Here is a 14,018-nt window from a genome sequence, read left to right on the forward strand (position 1 = left end):
CAGCCCATCCTTATGCTGAATCCCATGTGAGATTCCATTCCACATCCATTCTTTTTCTGGGATGTCTTCAAATTGTGTGGGTTCCTGGCTGGTATTTCAATGTACTAATTCCAGACTCCTGGATAGTTTTCTCATCTGTAGTAAATAAAATAACCTCAATCAATATACAAAGAACACCTCCTGACTTGAAACAAAGTTCACATGTTAATCAAAGTATTCTGAACTTCCTTGACTACACAACTTGTCTTCCCTCAGAGATGCCTACTGTTTCCTGGTTTTAATTAATTTAAATTCAGTTATAATATGTTTTAGTTATGTAAAACAGGAAGGATAATAAAGTTGGAGAGACAGAATTTTTAAAGTTATTACTAATCTAGAATGGAATTGGTATATTGTCTCTTGTCATCTAAGGAGTGAATTGTACTTCATTTAATGTTAAGGTCAAGGTTGTAATTAGATTTAAGGTGGAGCTTGATTAGTTTAGTTAATAAATAGGATTGTACAGCATTGTCTTTTGCATTACATAGGATTAGATTTGTGGTTTAAGAATGATGTATCCTACCCAAAATATATACATCACAGACAGTATAAGCTGTTTATTTTCCAAGACTGCTTAATGCTATGTTTATAAATATATTAAGCTCCTCTCTGCCTAATTGAGACATTTAACTTAAGTCACCCACACATGCTTAGAGGTGCTTAATTTATCTAGGTATGTGGGTAGCCTCCTAAATTCTCTGTTATTCACGGAGAAGCTTGAAAAGATGGGCTTGGGGATTAGATCTATGATCAGTTTCATCTCATGTGAGAGTGGTCATTACTGTCTCTGACTGAAAACATTTGGTTGGTTATGCTGTATTAGAGCACTGAAAAATATGGGTACAGCACTCAAGATGGGTGATTTAAATCTATTTGTTCCCATTTCTAGGGGAGAAAGAGCTAAGTAATAGAGGAAAAACGGAAAAGTACCTTTCAAGTGACCAGGACATTCAACTGTAAGGACACATACCTAATATTCAATAATTCTGAAACTGGTTTTATCTAATGACTATATCCATAATGACTTTATATATATGTGTATACATACACACACACACACATATATATATATATGTGTGTGTGTGTCTGTGTATATATGTATATATATGTTTTAAGTGCAAAATTATTTTCTGGGATTAAGATCCAGGAACTAAGTTCTGCCACTTGCAGCTGATATCCCAGTTTCCGTGTAAAATTTGACTTCCTTGTTTTCTTGCTTGGTTTCAAGTGCCTTCACACAAAAGTGTTCTGTGGCTTAATGCTTTTGATTACTGCAGTAAGGGAGGCATGAATTCATTCCTCTTAATCTTGTGTCCATCCTTTAATCAATCTTTCAATTTCTTGAGGGAGTTCTTCCAACATCAGGCTGTTTGTTCAGGAAGCAAGAATCATCTGACCTTTGGTGCCTGTGCTTCAGAGAGGGTAGATAGGGTTAACCTCAAGCCCATGGAGGCCTTTTTGATTTCCTGCTTGTTCCATATGTCCTTGGTTAAAAAAAGAGAAAAAAGTGAATGAAATGGATGGCTCTTTTTAGGCACTTGTGATTTCTGGGCATTCTGTGGAAACTCCAGCACTGAGCTGGCTGTGATGATTTCCAGCTGCTGTCGTCAGAGCAGTTGGAAGCTGAAGCGACTGTGTTGGTGTCTTCACAGACACGTCCATTTCCTATCTTTTCCTATGCTTGAAACCAGTATTTTGATGACACCAATATTTGATAAGTAGCATTTTATACAGTTCTGGTCTAATACTGTGTCCTAAATTCTCTGAATTTTTACAGTCAGCATATCTTAATTGTAAAAGGAATTACTGAAATTATTGAATTCTTACATTATCTACCTTTGAGGCATCTTTATTACTTCATAATTATATGTACTAGTTCAAAGTCTAACAATTCCAAGTTATCTTTTCAGAGCTCCCTGTAGAGACAGCTAAAGATAATCTCATTTCTATGTCCCTATTCTTTCACTATCTACTTTCTCCTAAATATTTGTTAAGAGAGAAAGAGCTAACTTTATTACCTCCCTTACTAGACCTGCCCTTCCTTGTGGCTGGCTGGGCTAATCTTTTTGCTGTATTGTATCAAGAATAAACAGATTTACCTTCTTTTCCTGTATGTGGTCCCTTGACTCCCTTGGAGGAGCCAACAGAGATTTGTGTTAAGTCGGTGTTTCCCTTATGATAGAAGGTGCTATGATTGTCACATGTAATGGGCCTGAGGATGTTTTCCCTCCAGATTGAGAACACCTTCTTTTCCTAGATAAATATGTACCTGCAGGTTTTTTGCACATAGTGACTTAATCCTGTTGATGCCATAAGCCATGAAGGTGGACCTTTACTGTCTCTCTATTAAGAAGTTCTGATGTAAGGTGAATGCACAATTGAACACACTCTTCTGACCCAAGTTCCCTTGAAAAGCTTCCAAATGGGACAAATTTCTCTCTGCTTGAAACTCACATGGCATCTCCAGTTTGCGGACTGTAGTTTTCATTTGTGTGGATTTTGTATTTCCAAGCCCAAATCATAAAGTACAAGGATGTGTATTTCAAAATGTTCTTCTTTCATGTTTATGCCTTCAGTTATTTAAGCTAGCTTTAAATAGTGATTGTTTGATGCATAGCACAAAACCAACTTAAAAATTTTAAAAATCAATTTTTTTGGAGTCAAGGAAAGGAGGTGAATGCAGTCATTCTTTTTCTGTCTGATTCGTGTTTCATCTGAATATTTTTAAGTGACTGTCAAATTTAAGAGAAAGGTCATAGGGTACAGATATTTGAAACGTTGTTGAGCTCCTGTACATATTGTTAAAATGTATGTCTTTGCAAATGTTACGGGCAATGGAAAGGTGACAGTGTTAGTTTACATGTAAATAGCTAGAGGAAACCAGAGAGGGAAGGCATTCTACAGATATCCCAATTATGGGAACAGCTTTAGTTAAAGCTCACAATCAACCATGACACAAACGCCTGGAGAGGAGTAGCTTTAATTAGTTCTAACCTTCACAAAAAAAAAAATTAGTTTTCTCACCAATATTTATTCATTTCATAGCAAGAATATTGCTCAAACTCAGGCATGGACAGTGAAAATAAATGCTGGCTATAATTAACTTGAGCATTTAAATTTAGGGGAAAATACTTATGTAAATATGAGGACTTTAAATGCTGCTTACAGAATTACAAAGAAATCTAATTTTGTCTGGAAAATGAGTTTTTCCTTATGAGATATTTTAAGGTGTTTAAATTATGGCTTGCAGAAACAATGGAATATTAAAATTAATTTATTAAAATACAGCACATTTAAAAACCTTCATTCATGTAATCCCTACTTGCTACATAAATTTGCTGAATGTATACGGATTTTTTTATATAATATTTCATCGGTGTTATGACAGAAGGGAAAATAGCTCACATTTCTTCTTAATAAATATTCACATGAATATTTTCCTTGATTTTGTGTAAAAATGTATTTATTCACTGGAACTCATATAAATCAGGCTAATAGGAAAAAACTTACTGTTGCAAGTTCTAAATGTCATCCTGTAAAGAATCTCATTTCATTCCAGAATAGCTACTTAAAGGACCAGGAGTTTGAGAGTCTGGAACTCAGACCTGCAAAGGACATCCAAACGAGAAACTTAATTGGGGGGAAAAAAGAATTTGCAAGATTGAATTTATTCAGTTGCAAATTTAGAGTAGGCAACAGCAACAAATGATGTCATAATTAAAAGTATTCACAGAACATATGATTATTTGTACTGGAGAGGACCTCTAAAGATAACCTAGTTTAAGACCTTCCCCTAGGCCATCTTTCTTGGAGCCACATCCAGCCTGCTCTTGAACACTTACAGGGATAGGGCATCCACAGCTTCTCTGGGCAACCTGTCCCCGTGCCTCACCACCCTCAAAGTGAAGAATTTCTTCCTAATGTCTAATCTAAATATTAAATACCTATTTAACTATAACTCTTTCCATTTAAAGCCATTCTCCCTTCTTCTATCACTGTGTGCCCTTGTAAAAAGTCCCTCTGCAGCTCTCTTGCAGCCACCTTTAGGTACTGGAAGGTGTTGTAGGAGTTAGCAACCCAACTCTCAGCCTGTCTCCATAGGAGAGGTGCTCCAGCCCTGTGATCCACCTCTGTGGTTCTCATCTGGACCCTTCAATTTTATTTTTTTTCCTGCTAAATAAGAACAGAAATTTATAACTTAGTAGAATTGGTAGCACAGAAAGTGTGTGGCATCTATAAATACCTGAATGTTACAATGAGAAATAATAATTAATGTATGTAATCTGAAAGTATAGGCAAACTAAGCTCAGAGGAAAGCGGAAGAATTGACACATTTTTGTATGTGTGGTGTGTAGCTGGTTGTAAGAAGTTACCCAAGAAATTACTGGAAATATCCTATTTAAAATTATGATATTTGAATGGAAAAGTTATTGTCCCAAATGACGCTTTCTACTGCGTAGAAAACAGGCACATCTGAGTGCTCCAGTCTTTACTTAGCAAGTCTTTAACTCACTTAATTTGGTGTAACAACTTTTGTTGTTACACCAGGTGAATGATGTAATGATCTATTTCTAGCCTGCCACAGTAGAAATCATTAAAATCGTATTTAGTTTTATATTTTACATATTATGATTATATAAATCATTATTAAATCATCATCAATGTTTCTGGGCTGTGAAATATTTAATAACATTTCAGTTCAAAAGTAAACAATTTCTCTGTAGATGTTAATACCTTTTTTCTGCAGCATGGCTCTTCAAACATGTTAAGTAACATAAATGGCAGTAGGCAGGGAAAAGTGTTGTTTTTCTGCATTGACATTTTTTGCAACAAATCCTCTTCTCAGGAATTTCATTGTTCACAAGAGGGGGAAATTAATCTACAAAGAAGCTCAGCTAGTAGTAATAAGATGATTTTTACACATCTTTATACCACTTGATAGTTGGTATATCTTAATTCTTTCTTTAAAACTGTGAAAAAGAAAATCAAACCCAATAATCTGTCATTTGTGGGTTTGGTATCTAAGCATAAAATGCGTTTAGGCACTTGGTGCCATAGCATAAAGTACACGGGAGATTTTGTTCTTAAATACATGACTCCTCCGTGGCTCTTGCAGTGCTAACACCACTTCTTCAAATCTCTAATAATGTTTTGAGGCACGAAAAGCTGCCGATAGTCATTGCTGAGATCTGTAACTTAGTTTAGTAAGGGAGTACTAGTTAATATAGTGTGTATCACTGCTGAATTAAATACAGGAACTTCGTAAGTTGCTCCTTCATTGTGTGATGTTTCTTAGTCACAGCCCTGTGCACATTGGCCTAATTACTACTGTAGATTCCCAACATCATTTATTATTTGATTAATATGCAGTTTCTTTCTCAGATTCATCAGTAATATCAACACAATGCCCAGACTCTTGTATTCCCCTTCCTTCCTTTCCTCATCAATGCACAGCAACTCATTTCTTTCATTTTTGGCACATCATAATTTAATATTTACCCGTTGTAGCTTGGTACCAAAGGAACAATTATTTCCTAATCACTTGCCTTCAGGGGGTTCTCCACTTGTGTCTGGGGAAAAAAGGGCAGTTTGGGAGCATGCCTGTGTTTCCTTTGTAAGGACAGCCTTGTTGTTAGGGCAGGGCACTGTGTGTTGAATTCTAATGCCTCGGTGCAAGAGCCAGCCTGTTTGGAAGGGGCAGCGTGGGAGGTGTTGGCTGCGATCAGCGGAGCCCCAGCCCGGGGCGCCCTCGGCGTGAGGAGCTCTGCAAGCTGTCCGGAGCGCGCCGATGAGGAGCGTGGCCAGGGTGAAACACCTCCTCCGCCCAGCGCCCCCCAGGCTGCTTTGCTTAGCAGCCAGGGAGTTCAGGTACCTTTCCTTTAAATATTTATCATTTGCTGCCACGAAATATTGGCCATTCAAAAGCAGGTTGTCGTGTATTGGCATTGATTTTTATGTGCCTTTGGTAGATTTTGTAAGATTGTTTAAAATTCACGAGTGCTTGTAATAGGTCTTATCCTGGATTGGCAAAGGACTGTGTAACAGAGGTAACTGTTTATGTATGGAATATTTATTTTCAAGGAAAATTGTAGAAAATTTTCAAAGGTAGCACGTTATGATAAGATATACTTAAACCACAGAGAAGGTACCTTTAGTTCTGGTACTAAGGTTTTGATTTTAAATTAATGCTGGATTAGTTATCTGTCTCTGTCAAGACTATAATAAAGATCTTCTGTTGCAATCCATCATAGGGCTTTTGTGTTACACACTATACCTAGAAACTGTTAACAGGAAGACTAGATTAATGCAGAGAGAAAAAATGTCATCAGATAAAACATAGGTCTCAAAAAGCAATTTCAAGTTCCATACTATGTTATGCATTAATACATTTTTAGCCTTCGGGGCAAAGAGAAAAACTTGTAATCAAAAATTAATTTAAGCATTCTTGGCTGTACCTAAATTAGAACCCAGGATACTTCCAAAATTGTTATTAATCAAATGACCTGACAGGAGCTCACTAGGAGAAAATTAATGAGTACAGGCTATTCTGAATAATATTTAGTAATGCTGATCAGTAATTTTGCAGCTCTTTTTCTAATTTTACATACAACAATTTAAAATAGTTCTATTTTGAGGTAGCCATATGTGTCTGTACATGTATGTTATGCAAATATATTGTGCATATGCTCTTTATTTTTAAAATTAACTTCTTCAGAAAGCTTAATAGAAATACAAGTGCAAGAAGTCACTATTTTTTCTTGATTAATATCTTAACAATGACATGAGATGTGGTTCCATATGACTTAAATATTTCTCCATTAATATATGGACACACTTGTTTATTTTTTTTTAATTTTAATTTTTTTGTAAATTATCATTGCAATTTTTGCTGGTTGGTGTATAATGATTCTCATCTTTTCTGGGAACAATTCAAAAGATTGATTTTATAAGTCTTCACTGTAATTCAGTGCTATATTAGAAGGAAAGAAATTGGTGATTAGTATTTTGTGCCTTTAGGGTTTGGATTTGAAGAATACAATTCTATTCTATCCGGTTTCTGTTTATTTACTGTTTTGTAACTTTAAAATATAACAGGTCATTAAGGGATTGGGTCATCATACTTGTAACAAAAGTTTTCATGTCAAAATACTAAGTAGAATTATAAGGAAAACCAAGCCTAAACACCAATTAATGCACATCTAACATCTGGAAATCCTTAAGGGTGTATTTGAATTTCTAATGGACTGAGGAGAGTTTTTTTCATCAGAAATTTTAGTCTTTGTGTATTCTGTGTTTTTTATGTTATATGTATTTTGGAAGTAAGCTGTTATACCAAAAAATTCATTATAATTTTCTCATTTCTATTTTTGCTTAACGTACCTAATGTGAAGGAAATTTGTAAGTCTAAATGTTTCTTGCTGTAGACATGCTAAACAGTGTTACATCTAATTTTGTTCATTGAATCTTGTCAGTAAGCCAGAAGTGTAACTGGCTTACTGCCTTATTGCCCCCAGCAGTCCTGCTGTTCAGAATAGGTAGTGTTAAACCTGATTTGTTTTTAATTTTTTTTAATTTTCCCATTTTGATTTAAATAACTTCTTTATTAAGACGAACAGAGATATTTTTACTGTTATTGGCATGACAACTGCAGTAATGATTGTTGGCTGGATATTTTTTCTTTTGCTTTTGCTGTAGGTTTGATAAAGTTGACATGAATGACTCAAAAGACACCATAGTAAGATGGAAGCTGTTGGGAACGTAGTGGAAAATAAAGGAAGTAACATTTGATGGTTAATAAATTGACTAATCAGTAGGTACTTGTTTATATTCTGGAAAATCATAGTTGAAAACAAAGGAAAAAACTTCAGTTATGTGAAATCAAGCTGTTTACCCTTGTAAAAAGGACCTGTCTTGAAAAGCCACAGTTAGTAAGCTGGTTCACTCTGAATTGTTTGTGAATTCCATTTCATTAATAGGAATTCTGCTTAACAATAGGAATGAGATTTGCAAAATCCACATGCTGTTTATTTCACCCTATTGCATTTTGCACTTGTATTGGGAAAAAGAAACCAATATTGACCTGAATATGCTGTCCTTGTATTTAGGATACCTTAAGCTTTTGCTCTGAACATGTAATCAGAGTGAAATTTTTCATGAGGGTTTGAAGAGGGGAGAGGGAGAGGGAGAGGGAGAGGGAGAGGGAGAGGGAGAGGGAGAGGGAGAGGAGAGGAGAGGAGAGGAGAGGAGAGGAGAGGAGAGGAGAGGAGAGGAGAGGAGAGGAGAGGAGAGGAATGTATAAATGATGGTGACAACCTCTCCCACCTGCATACTGGGACAAAAGAGGCCAGAGGCAGCCTGAACAAAACACAGGTGGTAGGAGTTCCAGACAAGTGAGTGGGGACACTGAGGAAAGCCCAAAGAGTTGGGTTGTAGCCAGTGGGGAAAGGTAAATTATTTTCCCCAGCGGAATGGGAAATGATGCACAAGCCCTGAGGGCTGGACTCACAGGGTGGGAGTGGTTGCTGCCTGCTATGATGGTGTGTTTTGTTACACAGAGCTCATTGATTTGACCCAGATTGCAGCTTCACTCGCTGAAAATATGCTGGTGTTCCCTCTCAAACTTGAGGTAGCCCCTGGAATTATGAACAGATATGTCAACTTTCTCCTCTGAAATGTCACTGCTGTTTCTGTTAATGAGGTTGTACTTGTTGCATTACTACTGGGGAGTTGTATTTTGCATTGTTGCCCATACTGAGAACTCTGCTGACACTGCCATCACCAGAGCCATCTCAGTGACAATGGCTATTTAAGATTTTCTTGAAAAGTTAATTTATCACAGACAAAGCTCTTCAAAGCCAGCATACAAATTATTAATCCCTCAATTTCTTTCCACTCATAGCTTGCCAAAATTGCCTTCTCTTTGGCGATACTAATTCATGGTAGTCCCAAGCTACATAGGGCTTAAAATACAGCTTTTTCTTTTCCAGTGTAAAAAATTCTTGCCCTTTTTTTTTCATTTGTTTAGCTGAATAAACATTAAACTTTTAAAGTTTGACAAGGAAGTAGATGTGGCTGTAGTCTGTGTCTGTGATCAAATTGAATTGATTTTCAAATATTTTTTTGTGTGTTTTAAAGATGAGTGTGCGGGTGTGTGTGCAGGTGTGCATACAGGCATAGGGAGAGACTGTAGTCTTGTGATACACACCTGAGAGAAAATTGGCTGGACGGTAGTAGCTGAAAAATAATTTTTTAATACTGTAATTATGCCTTAGAGATTGAGTAGAACTCAAGTCCTACGTGTATTTGTGACTGTGCTCTCTTTTCTGCTTATCTGATGTGACAGATGTGCTGAGATGATTACAGCTTTTCTATAGGAGGAAAATACTAATTGCCCCAGACAATTAATACAATACAGAAGTCCGTCAATATTAAATACAGAATAAAAATTGCTAATTAATTTTAAATATATTTTATAGTTATATGAATTAGATTGGTTTTCGCAATCTGTTAATTACTGTCTTGCTAATCAAATGCTATCCTATAGAATGTTATTGAGTTAGAGCCTTCAGTGACCCATTGACATTAATCTATCCCCAAATAATCTTATCATCAGTTCAGCAACAGAATATATAGAGAATGTTTTGAGAGATTGTTGTTGTTATTACTTGGGGAACAGTATTTTTCATATTTGTGACTACAAAGGAAATATGACATATTTTAGTGGTGACTCTGTGGTTTAATGAAAAAAGAAATTATCAACTTCTATTCTGTGCCCTTTATAGACATTGCTCCTTAGGTTGACCAAACTCTTGTGAGTAGAGACAGGACTCGAGGAAACAGCATGAAACAGGGGAGGTTTACATTGGATATCAGGAAAAATTCTTCACCCAGAGCATGGTTGGGCACTGGCACAGGCTCCCCAGGGAAGTGGTGACAGCACCAAGCCTGACAGAGTTCAAGAAGTGTTTGGACAATGCTCGCAGGCACAAGGTGTGATTCTTGAAGTGTCCTGTGCAGGGCCAGGAATTGGACTTGGTGATTGTGATGGATTTCTTCCAGCTCAGGATATTCTATGATTCTATAAATATGTCACAACTTTTTTGAATAGACAATCTAGTATAGGAGGTCTTAAGATGCAAATGATTCATTTTTATGCTCATTCTTAAAGAGCAGCGATGTCAACATCACATTCCAGTAATCCACATTTATTTTCTTTCACATGTTTTTGTAGTTGCAATAAAGTCTTTTCCTAGTTAGTTGAAGTTAGAAAAAATTTTTGAAAGTGAGTTGCAGAAGACTGAGATTTGCGGGAAATGTTCCAAGGAGAAGGTTTTCCATTCTGCGACATGGCTCACAAACAGAAAGTATTTCAAAACTGTAATTTTAATCCATTTCTGTGGAATTGCCAATTTAAGATGTCAATTGTCATCTTGTCAGATCTGAGATGTATCCTTTAAGGGATGTTAGTTACCTTTAGAGTTTTAAAATTGTTATGTTGACTCAGCAGTAGGTGGTTGTGGCCTATTTTGTTGAAGGACACTACACTGTAGGTGTCTGTTTCTTCTTAAACTTGTACCTGATCTTGATCTTGCAGTGAGAGCTGCAGAAAAACAAGGAACACAAATTCTTTGCACATTTACCTTTCATAGTAGAGGAGTGCATTATAAGAACTTCATCTTTGGATTTTCTGCAACTGGTATGACTTATGATGTCTTGTAATATAATTAAAAGAAAATTTACCAGGGGAATGAGCTTGGTTTTTTAACTTAGGCAATTCTGATTTTACCAGATTTGTTAACACATGTAAGTTTTTTTATTAGCTTGTGTATAGCGTAGATGCAGTTAGTCCACGATTACGTAAGCAAATATAAGAACTATTATATATTCTATTTGTGTTTCCTAGGGTGGGTGGGGGAAGTGTTAAATTGATTGTTGCATTTGAAACCGTGGTCTGTTCTGCCAGCAGCTGGAACGTGATCAATTAAATGGGGCATATGAAAGGCATTGCTGTTGCACATTGTTAAAGGAAAATTACAAGTAATATTGTAATACTGAGGTCTAAAGATATACTCTGGAAATGGCTGGATATAAATTTGACTCCATCAAAGCAAGGACATTCAGTGCTGGATTATTAGCACGTTATAGAAAAAATAATAGATTAATATCTTTCATTAATGCTAAGAAAATAATGACTTTTTTCATAAGGATGAAATGTAACCTAATTAGAAGTAAACTTTCATTAATAAAAACCATGTGATCATGAAATTTCATTAGTCATCTGAAAATGAAACTGAAGTGTAATTCAATTTTTAGTTAAACTGTGGGGCAGGTTAGTTCATTTTCCCCACCTTATTGTTGTGTTTTCACTGCTACTTGTCTTACTATACACATTAGAAAACCTGAATCGTTACTGTGACTACTGACATCTCAGATTTTTCACAAGCTTCTAGTAAATCACGTAACATTTCTCCCCACATCTTTGCAATTCTGAAATATTTCTACAGGAGGGCATTGAATGGAAAGTGGTAGCTTGTTTCCTACCCCAGTGCTCCCCAGGACCTTCTCTGAGCACCAGCAGCCGGGGTCACTGTCCTGCTCAGAGCCAGGGGCTGTGGCCATGGGGGGCAGGTACCCTAAGAGCAGGTTTCTGAGATTTCTGAGCTACTGCCAGCAGTGCTTGAGAACTGTGAGACAGAGAAGTCTCACTCACCCCCTAAGATCCCTAACAGCTGAAGAGGACTGGGAAACACACTCAACAACTTGATTTTTTGATAAGAAGTGTGGTCAAATCTTGTTAAGTCTGTTATTCTGACAACATTTTAATTAGCTCTCTTTAGTACCTTGTTCTGCTAGTTTTTTAAGTAATATGAACTAATTGAAAAGCAACTCGAGCATTTTACCTAATTCCTGAAAAATGACACATGAAAGCATAGTAGCTTAGCAAAAACATTAGGTATAGCTGTTATGTACACACAGTTGTATTCTGTACTCATACTCGAAACATGTGAGGGGGATGAGTTTGTGCCAGCCATTGTGCAAATGAAGTAGCAAAGGGTTTTGCAAAGAAGATTAGAGTTGGCTTCTCAAGTGGATTCAGAGTGCTTCAAAGGATGTATAGGAAGTGGGGCAGAAGACTTTCAATAGTGGCTCTCCAAATGACATTGGCATCTTTTTGCAAGGAGGAGTTTCATTTTAAGATCACTATGGAGTAAAGTACTTCCAGTTAACTGAGTGCAAACTAGTGCCACTTCAGAATAGCTGCCTCCAACGATTTGCATGGAATTGCAAGGAAGAGGGGGTAGTTGTGTTTGAGGATTGCCTTGCCTTCCTGAGTTCTGAGCTGGGAAGCAGTGGAGCTGAGGGGAGGGAGACCTGTGTGACAGGAGGAGAGCTGTAAACCTCTGAGGAGGTGTCATGTAACCTCTCAACCGAGGGATCCTCTTATGCACTGACAAGCTGCTTCTCTCTTCTGCCTGCCTGGGGTGATGAACACTTTCCAGGGCTTACTTGGGAGTGACATGGTAACAGGATTTCATGATCTAGGAATGAATTTTTCCTTTGCTGCCCTAGTGGCTTGGGTAATGCATGCTTTGGGAGCTGGGGTGGGGGGGGAGGATGTGTGCGTTTTTGTTGTTTGTTTTTTTTTTCTTTTTGCATTTTGCCTAAAGGATAGAAAATATTGTAACAATGCCTTTTTTGTTTTTTCCTCTTTCACAGCTCTAAAGCTACATAATAAACATAGTGATTTCTGATTTTTTCAGCTTTCTTGTTATGAACTACTTTAGGAAAAATATCTTTTGTAGGAGTGAAGAAATTGTGTGAGAACAATAAAGTTCCACTTGCTGTTGCACACCTGTTCCCTGTGTTGGGATCACTAGTTACAATTGGGAAGGAATCATCAAGACCTTCTAGTGGTTGCAACAAACTGCAAAGAATATGAGGTCCGTAGTGGACAAATTACCAGCAGGTACTTTTGTTGTATAGAGCATCCTGTGGCAATTAGTTTCAGAATTTATTGAACATTGTGTGAAATGCCTTTTCCTTTGTTTTAAGCGTGTTTAAGTGGTATTTTCCTTTCTTGCCTCCCTTGTTTTGTAAATATCCTCTCTTTAGGCTTTGCATAGTTTTCAAACATTAGGAATATTTTTGAAGGTGTCAGTTATATCTTCTGTTGTTTGTTTCCCTTCCAAACTTTGAAAACTACACCTTTTAGCATACTTACTGCTCCTACTGCTACCTTTTCTTGTTATACTATGTGTTTGTGTAGGACAGCCACAACAGCATTATTCAGATATTAGAAAAATGTTGAAAGTGTGAAATTTTTCTGTGAGAATGTTTATTTACATACTTGTTTGCACCATCTTTAAAAGACTTGTCTACTTGGAATTCATGCAACACTGTCATTAAAGCAGTAATCAAGAAAGAGCTCAACTTTGGAATTAATATTTAATTGCTTCTGTAGAACATTGCTCACGTATCATTTGTTGTGTTTCTTTGACAGGCACAGAATGGTTCCTTTATTTTTGTTGGGGAACCATGATAACAAACCTATAGTTAAGCATTCATGAGCACTTTTTCATTGCTTCCATCTGAGACAGCATTCAGATTTGCACTTTTTATTTTATTTGGTTTGTGTGTAAAGTCTAGCTTTTCAGTACTTAGGTACTTAGTGACTAGAAAGATTTGGGATATTTCTAGAAAGTAAAAGTAAATAAAAAGCATAGAGTATTTTCGATTGTTCTGTGAAGAAAATAAGGGTGGTAGACATGATGATAAAATGAAATGAACGAGATGCAATCGGATCCTGGAAACACAGAGGTGTTTCTCAGGTCCACTTAAGGATCCCACCTGGGTCCATCAGCTATGAGCCCTGGCTTCAGTGAAAGAATATACTCCCAGGAAACCAGGCAAGGAGAAATCTAAGCAGTCTGTGAGGTGAAAGTACTCCTTTACAGTCACCTTTGCATCTTCTAATTCAC

The 14,018-nt window shown here is 36.8% G+C and overlaps 1 protein-coding gene across 6 annotated transcripts in view; it reads left to right on the forward strand.

Annotated features, from left to right (window-relative positions):
• The window catches only part of WASF1 (WASP family member 1), an 87,488-nt gene that overhangs the window by 42,754 nt on the left and 30,716 nt on the right, over nucleotides 1-14,018 (forward strand). For 2 of the 6 annotated variants that reach the window (XM_053939489.1, XM_053939491.1), the window contains exon 2: nucleotides 12,843-13,006. The exons of the other annotated variants lie outside the window; for them this stretch is intronic. The gene's annotated coding sequence lies outside the window, so the exon portion shown is untranslated. The remainder of the gene's footprint in view (nucleotides 1-12,842; nucleotides 13,007-14,018) is intronic. 6 annotated transcript variants of the gene reach the window in all.

The sequence above is a fragment of the Vidua chalybeata genome, chromosome 3 (genome assembly GCF_026979565.1).
Source record: "Vidua chalybeata isolate OUT-0048 chromosome 3, bVidCha1 merged haplotype, whole genome shotgun sequence".
Lineage (NCBI taxonomy): Eukaryota > Metazoa > Chordata > Aves > Passeriformes > Viduidae > Vidua > Vidua chalybeata.